Source organism: Acanthochromis polyacanthus, chromosome 3, assembly GCF_021347895.1.
Source record: "Acanthochromis polyacanthus isolate Apoly-LR-REF ecotype Palm Island chromosome 3, KAUST_Apoly_ChrSc, whole genome shotgun sequence".
Classification (NCBI taxonomy): domain Eukaryota; kingdom Metazoa; phylum Chordata; class Actinopteri; family Pomacentridae; genus Acanthochromis; species Acanthochromis polyacanthus.
Genome location: NC_067115.1, coordinates 28,977,091 through 28,991,561, shown reverse-complemented (window position 1 = coordinate 28,991,561; position 14,471 = coordinate 28,977,091).

The following is a 14,471-nucleotide window of genomic DNA, read 5'->3' as shown; positions in this document are numbered from 1 at the left end:
GACTGTATAAATAAGGCTTCACCGAACTCCCGCATCCTCTGATTTCCGGTGCTCTAGGAACTACGTCAGCCTATTCGTTGCGCTGATTGGTTGTGTACCTACCCAATTGCTGCAGAGTGATTTGAAAGACAACCTTTTAGCCCGCCTCCCTCCCTGTCGAGAGTTCCTAGACCCTTGTGTCTTCAGACCTGGGTCTAGCGCGGCTAGGCTACTGCTATCCCGCAATGATATAAAAATTCTCAACAAATCCGTGGATCCAGACTATAAGCCACATCACTGCCAAAATCTAATCAGCTGGTCCTTGTGTCATTTCTGACCTTCCCTGAAAATTTCATGTAAATCTATTAGTCCTTTTTTGAGTGATGTTGCTAACAGACAGACAGACAGACAAACACCAATCATCACATAACTTTACTGCGTTCTTGACAGATTATAATATAATATAATATGTTTGTTTTTTCAAATTGCAGATTATGGTACAAGTGAATTTTCTACTCTGCTGTTTAATTTTTGCACCATGACGAGGAGCCTTATACCATCAGGAGCTACTGAGAGCTGAACTTATCATCGCAGTTATAAAGAACATGACAATGAAGTCAAGTCAAAATGAGTCAACTGTCCATAAAATAAAAATGACAAATTTGCCTCAAGAAGCTTGTCAGTCTGCACAGCAAATGACACCCTCTGTCAAGATGGATAAGAAAAAAATTCCTCTTAAATCCAGCTGCAGTTGTTTTATATTTTTTAAGGAATAGCATATATATATAGTCTCAGAAAAACTCCGTATGCAAACTACATATGCACATATTTTTGATGTTCACATGTCAGTTTAATCTTCTAAAAACGTAGGTACTTATGCACACACTTCAGATACTCGCACACCATCCAGCCACTGCCCTGAAAGCAGAAATCAATTTTCATTGAGGACTAACTGATTGTAATTGCACACTATAATTAGAAAGTAAATTACCAGAATTTAGAAGGGAAGAGTAGAAAAGATTTTATATGTCACTGCATTGCTGCAAAATTTAAATATCCACATTTAACGTAACAATGAATAAAAACACTTCTTTGAACTTTTGGAAGGTTGTGATACATAATTATTCTATAAGAGACAGGATGACACTAAGTGGACACTTCATAGTAAATTGGAGAGGAAATGTGGAATTAAAGGAAATAAAATAGATGGAGACTCGAATTCTTATAAAAACTCATCTGTGGTAACATGAGCACTGGCTGAAATGGACTACATACACATATAAGACTTTTTACTGGGCCTTATTGATTTGGTTCTACACCAGTGAGGCCTGCAATGCTGGCTAATGCTATTGACGAGCCATCAGTCTTGTCCAGAAGTGTGGAGGCATGCAGCTCTTTTTCCAAGACCAACCAAGGAAGGAGAGAGGACGAGGAGTAGAGAAAGAGAGGGGAAAAACATCAATGGACAGTGATGGAGAGTGGGGAGGAGGGCGAAGATGCAAGCACAGCAGACAGACTCAGACCCCTGTCCATGGTTTGGGAACACTAAATTAGAAAAAAGACAAAAGGGATGAGAGAGGGAGAAACTGTAAACAGCCGTATCGATCCAACTAGTGTTGGGCAAATCAAACCATTACAGCCAGATTCTCATGCCCCAGAGTTGAGGGAGATACTGTGAATATCTACACACTTCCCTAGTGAAGAGAAAAGTTTGCACCAGCACTCACTGGATCTCTTTGAAAATTGTTGGACTTACTAATGCTTTAGTCTGCTTCACCCGCTAAATAACAAGGTGGAAGTGCAGTGGGACAGGAAGGGGTTAACTCAGAAGAGGGTGGAATGGAGGATGAAAAAAGCCCTCTGGCAACCCAGGGACAGAGGGAACGCTGAACTCATCACAAAGCCCTCTCCTGGCGTCCGCCAGCACATAATGACCCCAACAAGACGGGAATCCCTTTTAATTAAAGTGAAGGGAGATCAGTTAAGCAGATGGTTGCCGACAAATATTAGGGGAAATAGAATGTTTAATGGTCTGTGCACTTATCGCAGGCTATTTTCCACACCCAGCCCCAAACTGATAAACAGGACAGGACCTTGTTAATCAACCTTACAACCTTTAAAGCCCAAGATAAGAGAATAATTCGGGATCTTTGTAAATTAGCTTGAGATGTGGCTAAGACTCTAGCCCCTCGCGTGCTCAGGGCCAGACTGTCGAGGAGGGAGAAGAATTTCTATCAGTGTAATAGCCTTGTGCCATGGTGAAGAAGTTTGGGGGGAAAGTACTTTTTTTTCCAGGGGATAAAGATATTTTTTCCAGCATTTTCCTGAGTTTTTATTCCCCTTGTGGTTTGACCCTCTTGCCACCACCCTACTGCGCTCTTATCAGTGACACAGGAGAGTCACCCGCCTCCGTGGAAATAATCTAAACAGTGAGGCGGGGAATCGACAGCCCGAGCCGGTGGCCTGTAAGAGCAGGTTAACGGGTCCTCGCCCCTCTAAGTCAGACACAGGTGGGGGTGGCCTGTGTTTATTTTGCAGATGATGGATGGAAAAGGAAGGGATTATCGACAGCAGTAGCAGCCCTGCAACAACCGCAGCAAACACTATTTTTCTATAAAAGCCTTAAACAGGAAAAGTTTTTCTTTAGATAGCTTACTTTAACCATTCAAAATTAATGTGACTGAAGTCTCACAACATCAATGTTTTACTCTAATTTTACCTGTTTCGTAAGCTGTTTTTGAAAAAGAATTTGTTGGAATATTGTTTCATCACAATGTGATTTCACGTAGGAAATAAAAAACACATTTGGTATGTATAATTCCTCCAATTTGCTGTCTTGACTAAGGCTTGCACAGTCAATGGCTCATGACCAGCTTCTTTTGATAAAACCGACAAACCAACAACTTTTACTGGCAAGACTCACATGTGCATTATATTAGTGCTCTTTGATATCTTCGGTAATTCTTATTCCACAACGATATCAAACAACACACTTCAGAGAACTAATTTATCATTGTGCAGTTATTCCAATCTACAAATGTGCTTATTGAATTCATCGGGATAATGACAAAATTACCCGTTTAGGTTGTACAAAGGCATCTCTTGTTTTTTCCAGCAGTGTTTATTTTGTTCATATGAGGTCAATATGTCATGACCACAGTCATGAAAAGATATCAAATGCGAATCCCAATAAGCTTAGACTGCTGACAACATACGCTTTCCTCAGTGGCTGTAGACGTGTTTGTCAATGCAAATTTCCCTGACTGTACTTTATATATTTTTTAAATGAAAAACACATTGGTGAACTGAGGTCCACCTCCTCCCACCTTCTTCTTCTTCTTCTCTTAAAATCATGCACAGTAGAACAACTCTATTTACTCAGCAGTGAGACCATTTCTTTTTTTTTTAACCAGTTCAGCTTTGTTGCCGTTTCCTTCCTGGCCTCTTGGAAAAGGGACACCGGATTAAAGGTAATTACATAAAGAAATGCAGACATTTATCAGCGCTTGTGGTTTGGGACCTTAAATGTTCCTGCTGACAATTTTCCCTTATAGTAGGCCACTGTGGAGCTGGCAGGTTCTGTTCAGAGCCCCAACGCTGGGCTTGAAGGCTCAGAGTGCTGCCATATGTTGGACCTCAGTAGTGCCAGCAGCAAATGTGCTGAACAATGCGACTCAAACCATGAACTCCGTGCCTTGGCAGAGGGTGTGTGTATAGGCTACTTGCATTAGCAGAGAGGTATGCAGTTCACAACAACAAAAAAAGGATTGTGTATGTAGAGTTAGCGTATCCACAATTATGTCTACCTGTCCGGTGTCAGATTGCGAACACATCCGTCCATTTCCTCAGCACACACATGCGCACACATGCATACTCATATTAGTCTGAATATCCATGGAGAACATCCCAGATAGCAATGGGTCACACCTGGTTATGCTTCTTCCCCGTCTCCCCTCTCACTCTACTCCCCGGTTCCCACACCGGAGGCATCTGGAACCTATTGGCAGCAGAGTCACACCGAGCCATAAAGCCCTCAAAGGCTCACAAACGCTCTAGGGGTAGAACGTCAAACAATGTTGGCCCAACAAGCTGCCAACAGATACAATGCATCTTGAACCTGAACAAACCCCACTGCTCATTTTTTATCCTCTCCGTCTCTCTCTGTATGTCTCTCTAAACTATTCCACTCCTTCTCTCTCTCACAAACACCACCTGGGAATGAGTCTCGGAAGAATTTTACATTTTTACCCCTAAATGGAATTGGTACTGATGCTAAGGAGCTAAACGCGGCTCCGGCGACTGAGACCGTGGAGAAACAGACACTGATGAGGCCAGAAACTTGCTGTCAAAATAGCTTGTAACAGAAACACAGCACTCCTGTTATTCAAATCTCTCACTGGCTGAGTTTATTTAAGTTTTAATCAAGAAGTCCTCAACAGTCACAGCGCTCCAACAACACTGCCACCAAAGGGTTAAAGGCAGCTTCTGCCACCCAACAGATAATGTGATCGGGTCCTGGATGGGATCTTTTGAATACCAGTGAGAGCCATTGTCACACAGCCACCCTTTCAGACATGAGACGAGTGGGGGTCATTCTGTCACAGCCTCGTAATGCTCTTATCGATTCTCCATATCTGTTACGGAGCCTTGGAAGCACGTCCCAAATTCGATATGCTTTTAATAGGGGGCCAAGTTCTCCAAACAACACAGTACCGATCAAAATGGAAAAAAAAAAAAAAAACTAGAAAGATGACAGCAGCAAGAACAAAGCTTTTGCAATTGAGCAATTAAATAAAACTGAAGTATGTTACGTGTAGTTTGTCTGGCAGTTCCCTTACACGCATTATATATTGCCTTCTGTCTCCCAGCCATTTCTCCCCTTTTTGATTTCTGTGGCATAAAAAATGTTGGCCTGTGTTTGAGCACAAAAATCTGCGTTGGAGCTATTTCAAACCAGCATTTTATTGTTAACAAATGCTGCCTTTGATACTGGCTGCAATAGGCGATACTTCACTGTTTGTTTGTGCTGGAGGTGAAAATGAGTTGCTAACATTTGGAAGGAAAGGCTTGTGAAATATAACGCAGCAACACACACACACACAAACACATGCACACACACGCAAAATGGCAATCTTTAATGTCGTGCAGGCGAAATGTTTTTCCACTCATTAGAGGGACTTTGAAGTGTGTCTGAAACCTTAGCTTGGGAAATCTGACAGAGACAAGACTGTGGTACGCACTTTCTTCTCCAAGAACACCGCGATTCAAGGTAACATATCCACATCCTATTAGTTCGTGGTAAACTTACCAATTGGATGCAGACTGACTGTGGTATTAAGCAGGGCAGAATTCGATCATGTTGCCCATAGTATAAAATACAGTAGGTTTACATGGGGAGATAAATACAGCTCTGTCAAATATAATTTGTGCTTTGCTGGGCTCAAGTCCTAAGGACTCCAGTGAGGGGTGGTGCAAAGTCTTACCTCTTCACTGTCAGACCCCAAGGTGCTGTCTAAATTAACTGGGACGAGTGGATTGTTACAGGGATGACCCTTTCCCTATTCACCCAGTTCCTCCTCCACACACACACACACACAAACTCACACTTCATCACACATACACACTCCGAACGTCAACCACTAAGCCTCAATAAATCTGATAAGCCACCCTGGTGGCTTCTGTGGCCAATCCGTGCAGAGAACAACATGGCCGGTATCAGGCAGCTGCAAAGCCCTCGTCAAGCGGGACTTCAAAGTGCTCTGAGGGGCCACGCTCGCACCCCTGAAAACTGGCCAGTCTCTCAGCTCTCTCTTACCCTACCCCCTACCCCCATGCCTGGGTGATGTCATTATTGAAGTCTTTGGCGTGCTATCCGAGGAGTAAGTTACCATTGACAGGTTCAGAGCTTGGCTGGCTCACCCATGAGGATTCATGACTTTGAAGCTATTGGCCTTAAGCTGCAAATTATTCTTTTCAGGCTCTCTCAGCTCTACCTACAGCTTTAATCCACACCCTCCTTTTCCTCAGTACACTAGAGCTTCACCAGACAGCACCCACCTGCACAGAACCCAGTGGCCTGCCTGCCTGCCTGCACACACACACACACACACACAATTTATAGATAGAAGTATACAGATGCACAGAGGAAGAGAGAGAGAGCGAATGCAAACACATGCTCACTGACTTTCCTAGATACCTGGCAACACATACTTTATTGAATAGCCTCATTGACCCCCTCCTCAGTACAGTAAAGTTAATAACACCAGCAGGGCAGAGCAGTACCAGGCTCCAGCAGCACCGGCAAAGATCCTCTTAGCCCCAGCCCATCCATTCCTCACTCCCTTCATCAGCACTTAGTGGACATCTGTGCAGTGCCAGCCCTCTCCATATGCCATGGCAGTCAGAAGACAAACGACCGTGTCAGTGCAGTGGCTCGCCTGTATGTCTGATGCCACACAGGGGGTGCAGGGTGGGTGTGGTGAGGGACAGAGACAGGAAAGAGGCCAGAGCCAGTTAGGAATGGGCTGGGTGTGCAAAGCTGCCAGCAAGGGGCAATAAGTTATCTAAACTGTAGACACATGGAATACCGAAACTAAGCAATAAGTTAATAAGGCTAACAAGGCCTTTGTGAAAAACAAAGGGGGGAAAAAAAACCTACTGACGTGACCCTTTAACTACGCACATAATATTACGAGATGAGTGAGTTCTATCTGCTCATCAGTGTTTTCATAATAATTAAAATGGTCGCTGTTTAGGTGACAAGGCTGTGATTTTCTGAGAACATATTATAGTATAATAACGCTCTTCAATCCATACATTTAATACACACCACCGTTCAAAAGTCTGGAGTCACTTCAAAATGTCCTCATTTCTGAAAGAACAGCATTTTTTTTCAATAAAGATAACATTAAATAAATCAGAAATACAGTCTAGACATTGTTAATGTGTTAAATGACTATTCTAGCTGGAAACGGCTGATTTTTAATGGAATATCTCCATAGAGGTACAGAGGAAGATTTCCAGCAACCATCACTCCTGTGTTCTAATGCTACATTGTGTTAGCTAATGGTGTTGAAAGGCTCATTGATGATTATATAAAACTCTTGAGCAATTATGTTAGCACATGAATAAAAGTGAGCGTTTTCATGTAAAGCATGAAATTGTCTGGGTGACCTCAAATTTTTGAATGGTAGCGTACCTGAATGATGATCAACTCTACACCGATGAGCCGAAACGTTAAAGCCAGCGTATTGTCTCGGTTCACCTTTTAAACTCATAGTCATGCTCTTCAAACCATTTCTGAAGGGTTTTTGCAGTGCAAGTGCTAGAAGGCATTATATTGCTAATAGGCCGCTGCTATTCAATGAAGGCTGTTGCCATTAAGGCATTTACTACGTAACATCCATCTACAATGTAACATCCACATGAATGCGAGGTGAATTCAAGGTTTCCCAGAAGAACATTTCTCAGAGCATCACATTGTCTCTACCAGCTCATAGTGCTTCGTGCTGCCATCTCTTCTCCAGGTAAATATCACACATGTAGCCGGCCATCCACACAATGCAAAAGAGAACATTATTCTACTAAGCTGCGATGCACAGTGTGCTCTGACACCTTTATGCCAAACTATGCTGTGGTTTTTGGCAATTTGTTCAGCAGTAGGTCTTCATTTGATCACACGTGGGACAACCTTTACACTCCATACACAGTCAATCAATCTTGGGCACACACAACCCTTTAACCAGGGAACAAGATCTCACAAGATCTGCCGTTCTGGAGATGTTCTGGCCCAGTGATCTAGCCATCACAATTTGGCCCTTGTCAAGGCTGCTCACATCCTCATACTGCCCATTTATTCCCGTTCTACATGCATCAGCTTCAAGAACTGACTGTCCACTTGCTGCTTTATATATTCTATTCCTTGCGTGGCACCGTTGAAAAAGGGTAATCAATGTAATTCACAAAATCCACCAGTGGTGTAAATGTGGTGGCTGTTTGTTTACCACTAATATTACATTTAAACCAGAATGTTACATTTTGGTTACACACACTCAGAGATTTAGAAAGAAGCTTTCTTCCAAATGGTAATATGGACCTGACAACACTAAATTGCATTTCTTTAACTAAAGGTATCCAGCACTTACTGGCCGGCATAATTTTCCAATAAATCAGCAAAGTAGTCTGAATGATTTCATAGTGAAAAGAGCAATCGACATTCTTTCCACTGCTAAATGAACGTGATGAAATGAATGCGACTCAAAGGTGACTACAATAATTCGGGAACACACACGGTTAAGCTTGTCATACTTGAAACCCAAGACATGATTTTCGAGTGTAACGCTATGACTCATATCACCCTCATGCTCCAAAAACAAAAATCTGTGTCCAGTCCAGGCTGAAGGGAGAAGGATAGGAGGTGGGGGAATGAGAGATGAGAGAAGGTGTGTGGAAAAGTAGGGGAGGAATATCAGTATTCCCTGGGTAAAGGGCTCTGGCGAAGGAACTGAGAGGTGTTTTGGCTTGTGTTGCATTCAGGGAGAGTGCAGTGTCTCCCAGAAGGAGGCTATAAAAAGACAAAAGAGGCAGGAGGCCATGTGGAGAGACTGTTTAAAGGGAGCAAAAACCCACTCCATAATCCCACCAATGCCACCAACACCACCACGACTGGGGAAAAAAAAGAAACACACACCGAGATCACATAATCTCTGCTTTCATACGAATACAGTAGAAGTTGAAATTCAAGCTTGAGCTGCATAAGGCCAAGTTGGTTTGTCCAAGAGTGAAACACAGCATCACATCAAGTATGTAACACTGACAATACGTAACTGACAGATAACCACTAATGTATTGTGTTGATGGAGCGTTTTAGACAAGCAGCATAAAACATATGAACACAGTTCTAACTGAGCAGGCAAAATTGGCAATAATATCCGTAAAAAATAAAAAGGGAGATCAGTATCTCAAAAGGAGAACTGGACAAGTGACCGCACGCAATGGTCTCAGGAGTCATCGAGGCTTATATATGCATTCACATGCAAAAAGCGAAACAAGCCCTCGGGGGTAAAGTCACAACTGACAGTTCGACGGACATATGCACAAATATACAAAAACAAATCCACACGCAACACATGGCGGTTTCACAGAAGGAGTTTCGAGCATTCTCTACTCCTGCCTGCCCACAAATATCTGAGCCATGAGGTAAAGCTGGCCATCCTTTGTGAACAACAGGCATGAAATGTAAGTCTGAATTTCTGATGCAATACAAATCAAAATCAAACGAATCCAAAATCCTCCTCTGCTTTGGTTTTACTCCTGTCTTGGCCACCGTGGCCAACATGGTCAGTCAAAACATGGAAGACTGATTTCAGTGAGGGGGGGGGGGGGGACATATGCGAAACAAAGAGGAGAAAAGAGGACAAAGAAAAAAAGAGGGATGTGCCACATCCAATTCCGAATATTTACGTGTAAAATGTGTTCTGCAGTTCTTTCCCCTTGCAGGTCCATGGGAATGCAATGCACTGGCCCTTTGCCGGGGTAAATGTGTTCCCTATGTGTGGGCTCTCTATCCCTCTGTGTTGTCTTCACCAGAAAGCAAGGTGCAAGAGAAAGGTGCCTCTGGTTAAAAGGCTTTTTTTCCCCCTTCGCTTACACATATGGTAGAGGAGAAAGAAAGAAAGAGAGAGAGAGGCAGAGATGGGGTGGGGCAAAACAGAAAAGCCATGGCTCTGTGGTTGAACCTGAGTGTGGGAGGTCCAGAAATCCCCCCTCCCCACCTCCACCACCACTACTATTAAATACCTTTGGAACATCCCGACTGGCTTTTAAACAGAGCTGCAGAGGGTAACTGGTGGATATGGAAGAAACTAAGCATGCCCAGAAGGGGGGGATGTTGTGAATCGCTGGGTGTCCATGACCTGGCGCTGCTCTAGCCCTCCAGCTCATTGTTGTAGGCCCAAGAAATCCTTTATAAGCCCATTACAGTGTGAATTTTACCAATCAAATCGGAGTGTCTAGTACTAACAAATGCTAGTACTGGATTTTATTGCTGCTTGAGCCCTCGCGGTGAGAGCCTTATGGACTATGTGGTCAAGCTGTTAGCCATTACATTGACAGGCATGCACACGTTTCTACATCTGGCCCAGTGCAGCTCTAACACACCAAGCCAATTACATGTTGTTGTTCTTTTTGACATATAATGTTTTTTGTAATCAGATAATTGCTCAACCCTTCAAAATCCCCCTGAACTGCCTTTTTCCTCTCTGTGCTTGTGTTGCTGTTGAAATGTGCCAAAACTTGCTTCATCAAACCCTGCTATGAAAAAGGGAAGGAGTGTTTTTTCCCCCCAATATGTCTGTATATCAGTGTGCTGTTGTATTTAGGCAACACGTCTTTGAGGACAGTATGAAGACTTTGTAAGTACTAAAAGTAAATGGATGAGAGATGGGAAAAAAATTACTGCAAACCCACAAATCAAAATTTTACACAGACCCACTTTCAAAAGTGTGCACACATGCAGAGGAGATTTCCTGAAACACATTCCTCATGACAAGAATCTGTCAGTTTCTAAACACTTGCATGTGAAAATGGCCACAAAGTATGCTGAATGTGTCAAAACCTTGATGAAGGGAGGAGATCTCCTGATTGAGTCATGTGGCTGCATATTATCCCTGAAATCAACCAGCATATGCTCTGCATTCACATCTGCCCAGAACACTCAAGTCTACACAGTACCACATCTCGGCCATTTATCCTAAAATACTTTACACCCTCTTAAGGACATAAACATTATTGTTGGAAGACGTATAAATGAAATGTAATCCAATGGTCAGGGTGAAACTATGACTTGCCTTTAACAACAGATTGTCTGAAACATTATGTATTTATGGGGACTATTTGCAGAAACCTCAGGAATCTACACCTCTGTGATTAAGACGTTGTAGTCATGCCGTATCTATGTGGATGATGCAGAAATAAAAGGCAGAAATACAGAATTTTATCTAAAAATGTATACAACAGCAAAACTACGGATCCCTGTGTATTATATATGCATATCTTCTGCTTTATATTAGTCCTCTCATTAGGAGCAATTGCCATCTGCACATAAAGCTACCCAGTGGCTGGGATAATTGTGCAGCTAATTGTCATGTGGTGTCTGCCGTTTGCCAAGAATAGACAGTGCCATGTGGCCTGTTGTCTTGGGGTTTGTTTCTGGCCTTGATAACTTGATAGGAAAGACGGGAGGGTATTGGTCTCCCAGAATTGAATTAAACAGTAAATACTGTTTGTGTTTTTGTCGCGATTTCCTGTTTGTTAGTAGTCCCATTAGGGATTTATCTTGGAGCGTATTCTCTCTCACACACCTTACCACTCTTTGCACTCCCTCACTCTCTCTCTTATATACACACACACAGGAAAGACACACTGTCTACTTTATGCTCTACAGATGAAACGCATTAGCGAATGCATGGCAAGGGACACTGAGGGAGGGGCAAAAAAGCCCTCCTCAGTTCCAACGACATCAGCATTTTTTCGCAAATTTGCAATTAGTCTTAAGGGCCAGTGTAAATTAGGTCTCCTGACAAATGAGCAATCGGGACAAGACATGAAGTTTCCATAAATCTGAGAGGCTGCTCAGGGCATTGGTGTCCTCTTACTGTACAGCATCAAGAGAGACTCCCAACACACAGGAGGGAGATACCCGTGGAATAAGCCCAGAGAGGAGTGCCCACCACAGGGATTCACACTCCTGAGCTCCAGCCTCACCCCACTCAAAGCTCCGAGAGGGAGACCACTCCACAGAAAAGTATTTCATGACGGAGATGTGAGAAGGGGGATGGGTCTCTAAAGCCCCAATAAGGAGTCTTTAATGTGGGTAAACTAGCACCGGTGTCTGTGTCTACACTCATAACTTCATAGATGAGACCACTTTACACCAAGACACTGAGAATGAGAGTGCCGTGGTCCCATTCAGGGGAGTCTAGAGTTGCGTCTCATCAGTGTTTAAACATATTAGAGCGGGGCCTGCGCTGTTGCTGATTTGATCTGCTGCCTCAGTGGAAAGACGTAAAATATAAGGTTTTACTTTTTAAAGACTTTGCAATTCTCTCTGCATGGTTATTGATGATGCATCAACTTACACATTTGGCCATTGCACCGGAGGGCTTCTGGACAAGTATGACAGTTAATGGAGTTGGCTGAGTAAGCTTGAGCAAGGATCAGGTTCAAATGGATTCCTAGTTACTGTCCATTTAATCCAATTCGACAAAATAACACGCCACAATAAAGTGCTGCTTAAAGTCGAGAAATGCGTTTAAAGGAGAGGCAAACTGATGACAAAGCGAGGGAATGTAGGATGGGACTGTGAATAGCATTAAAGCCCCATTTGTCTGCATTACCTGTGTGGAGGGGAGCCGAAAGTTCCATGAGAAGGAACAATGATGGGAGAAAACAATAATGTGGTGGCAGGAGGGACTGCTTACTAGGTTACACGCAGATGTAGCCCAAGATTGAATTGCCAACAATTGGGATCCGTGGAAATATACAGTTTGAGACATCTGCCTCATGTTACAGCGTGATGCGTACAGTATCACATTATGTGACCGTGTACTGGCTATTTGATCAGTTTCATGGTGCTGGATAAGGTGTTGGAGCAGTGCCTCAAGCACTGGGGTAACTGAAAAATACCACACTAATGGTTCTGCCAAACCTTTTCAGTAACATCATATCCAACTCTCTTCTCCAAATACAGCAATAATTAAGTCTGCATTTCATTTTAATCAATTCACTTGAATTTGCTAGATTTGAGTTGATTTCAGTTCCTTTAAACTCCTTACTGTTTCATCTCCCAATTGCACACTTAAATCACTTCAAATCGCTTGCCCCTGTCCTATACACTTTGGCTCTTTTTGCATATTTCCTTAGAGAACTGTGCATGTGAAGTACTGTACCAAGCCAGTTTTTGGGTAGTGGAGTGGGAAATATTAAATCGTCCAACAAAAATTCTGCTTTGTTATGAAACTTCACAAACCTCAAACAGAAGCATGTTCAAAATTAAAAACAAACAGTTTCGTTAAATTTGTTTTTGGTCAGGTACATAGCTCTTCCAGTCCAGTATTGGGTTAAGAAGGTTAACCATCTATGGATCTCGCTCATGAGTGATGGAATAATGGAGCGTGAGATGGACGGGCAAATTGATGCAGCATCAGCAAGCTGAGATGGAAGGCAAAGCTCTTGATTTACCAGTCGGTCTACGCTCCTACCCTCACCTATGGTTATGAACTTCAGGTTGTGGATACAACTGGCCAAAATGAGCTTTCTCCTTAGGGTGGATGGGTCTGGACATTGGAAGTAGAGCTACTGACTCTTCACATCGAAAGGAAGTAGCTGAGGTGGTCCGACGCTGCATTAAGATGCCTCCTGGGAACTTTCCTTTGGAAACTTTCTGTCCATCCCATACTGGGAGGACACCCCATGGTACACCAGATTACACTTGTCATCTGGCCCGGGAAAGTCTTGGAATCACTCAGTAGGAGGTGAAAAATGGTGCTGAGGAGAAGGACATATGAAATTTCCTGCTTGGCCTGCAGCCACCAGAACCTTCAAATGAATGGACGATTGAATGGATGGATATCACCCTTCGACCTGTTTTCTCCATGCTGCCTTTTCATTGCATAAAGTCCTTCAATACAGACCTAAACTTTCGCTAACATATTACTGATCTATTTACGTCAGCGTCAGAAGTAAATCATGCAAAAAGTGCCCTCCAATGTTGAAGATAATCTAAAAGTAAGTCCTAAGTTTTTGTGAAGATTCGCTCAAGATACCTTACGCCATGGCTTATCGCAGCCAACTACACAAGGATAATAAGCACTGCAACATGGCAAAGTGTGACCAAGCAGCAGCAGATTCAAACACAGCAAGGGCAGAGTTGGGACAGGTCAAGATCGGTATCTTAACAAAGGGAGGCAGCAAGGGAGGCAGGTAATGGGAAGAGAGGAAACACGGGGACAATATGTTGAATCAAAGATAAGTGTGTTCTTCCTCTCCAGAGAAAACTATCTGCAGCCCTGGCTTCTTGGCTGCTGCTGCTGAGCCGGTTGTGTTTTGCAGCCACTATTGACACAAAGTAAAGCTGATAATTAAATTACATGTGTTGTGTCAGTCCTAAGATAGTCTGAATCATTAGCACATGTACAGTGAGAAAGGAGGAAGTGGGGAAAGACAGCGTGCATGCTCAGATCCAGCTGAAGCTTTCCATGCTTCTATCGGGGAATTTGTAATAACACTTAACAACAAACAAACCGTTAATGATGCTGGTGTATAAAGCAAAGGAAGCCTGTGATTCCAGTAAACCTGGCCACCGATTCACTGACACACTTTCTGGACACGGTCCCACACATCATTTTCATGTGGGAGAAATAAAAGAGGGAAGGGAAAAGCATCAAGAGTTTTCCAGTTTGGCGTCTGCCCATCCATTATAACTATAAAGGCTT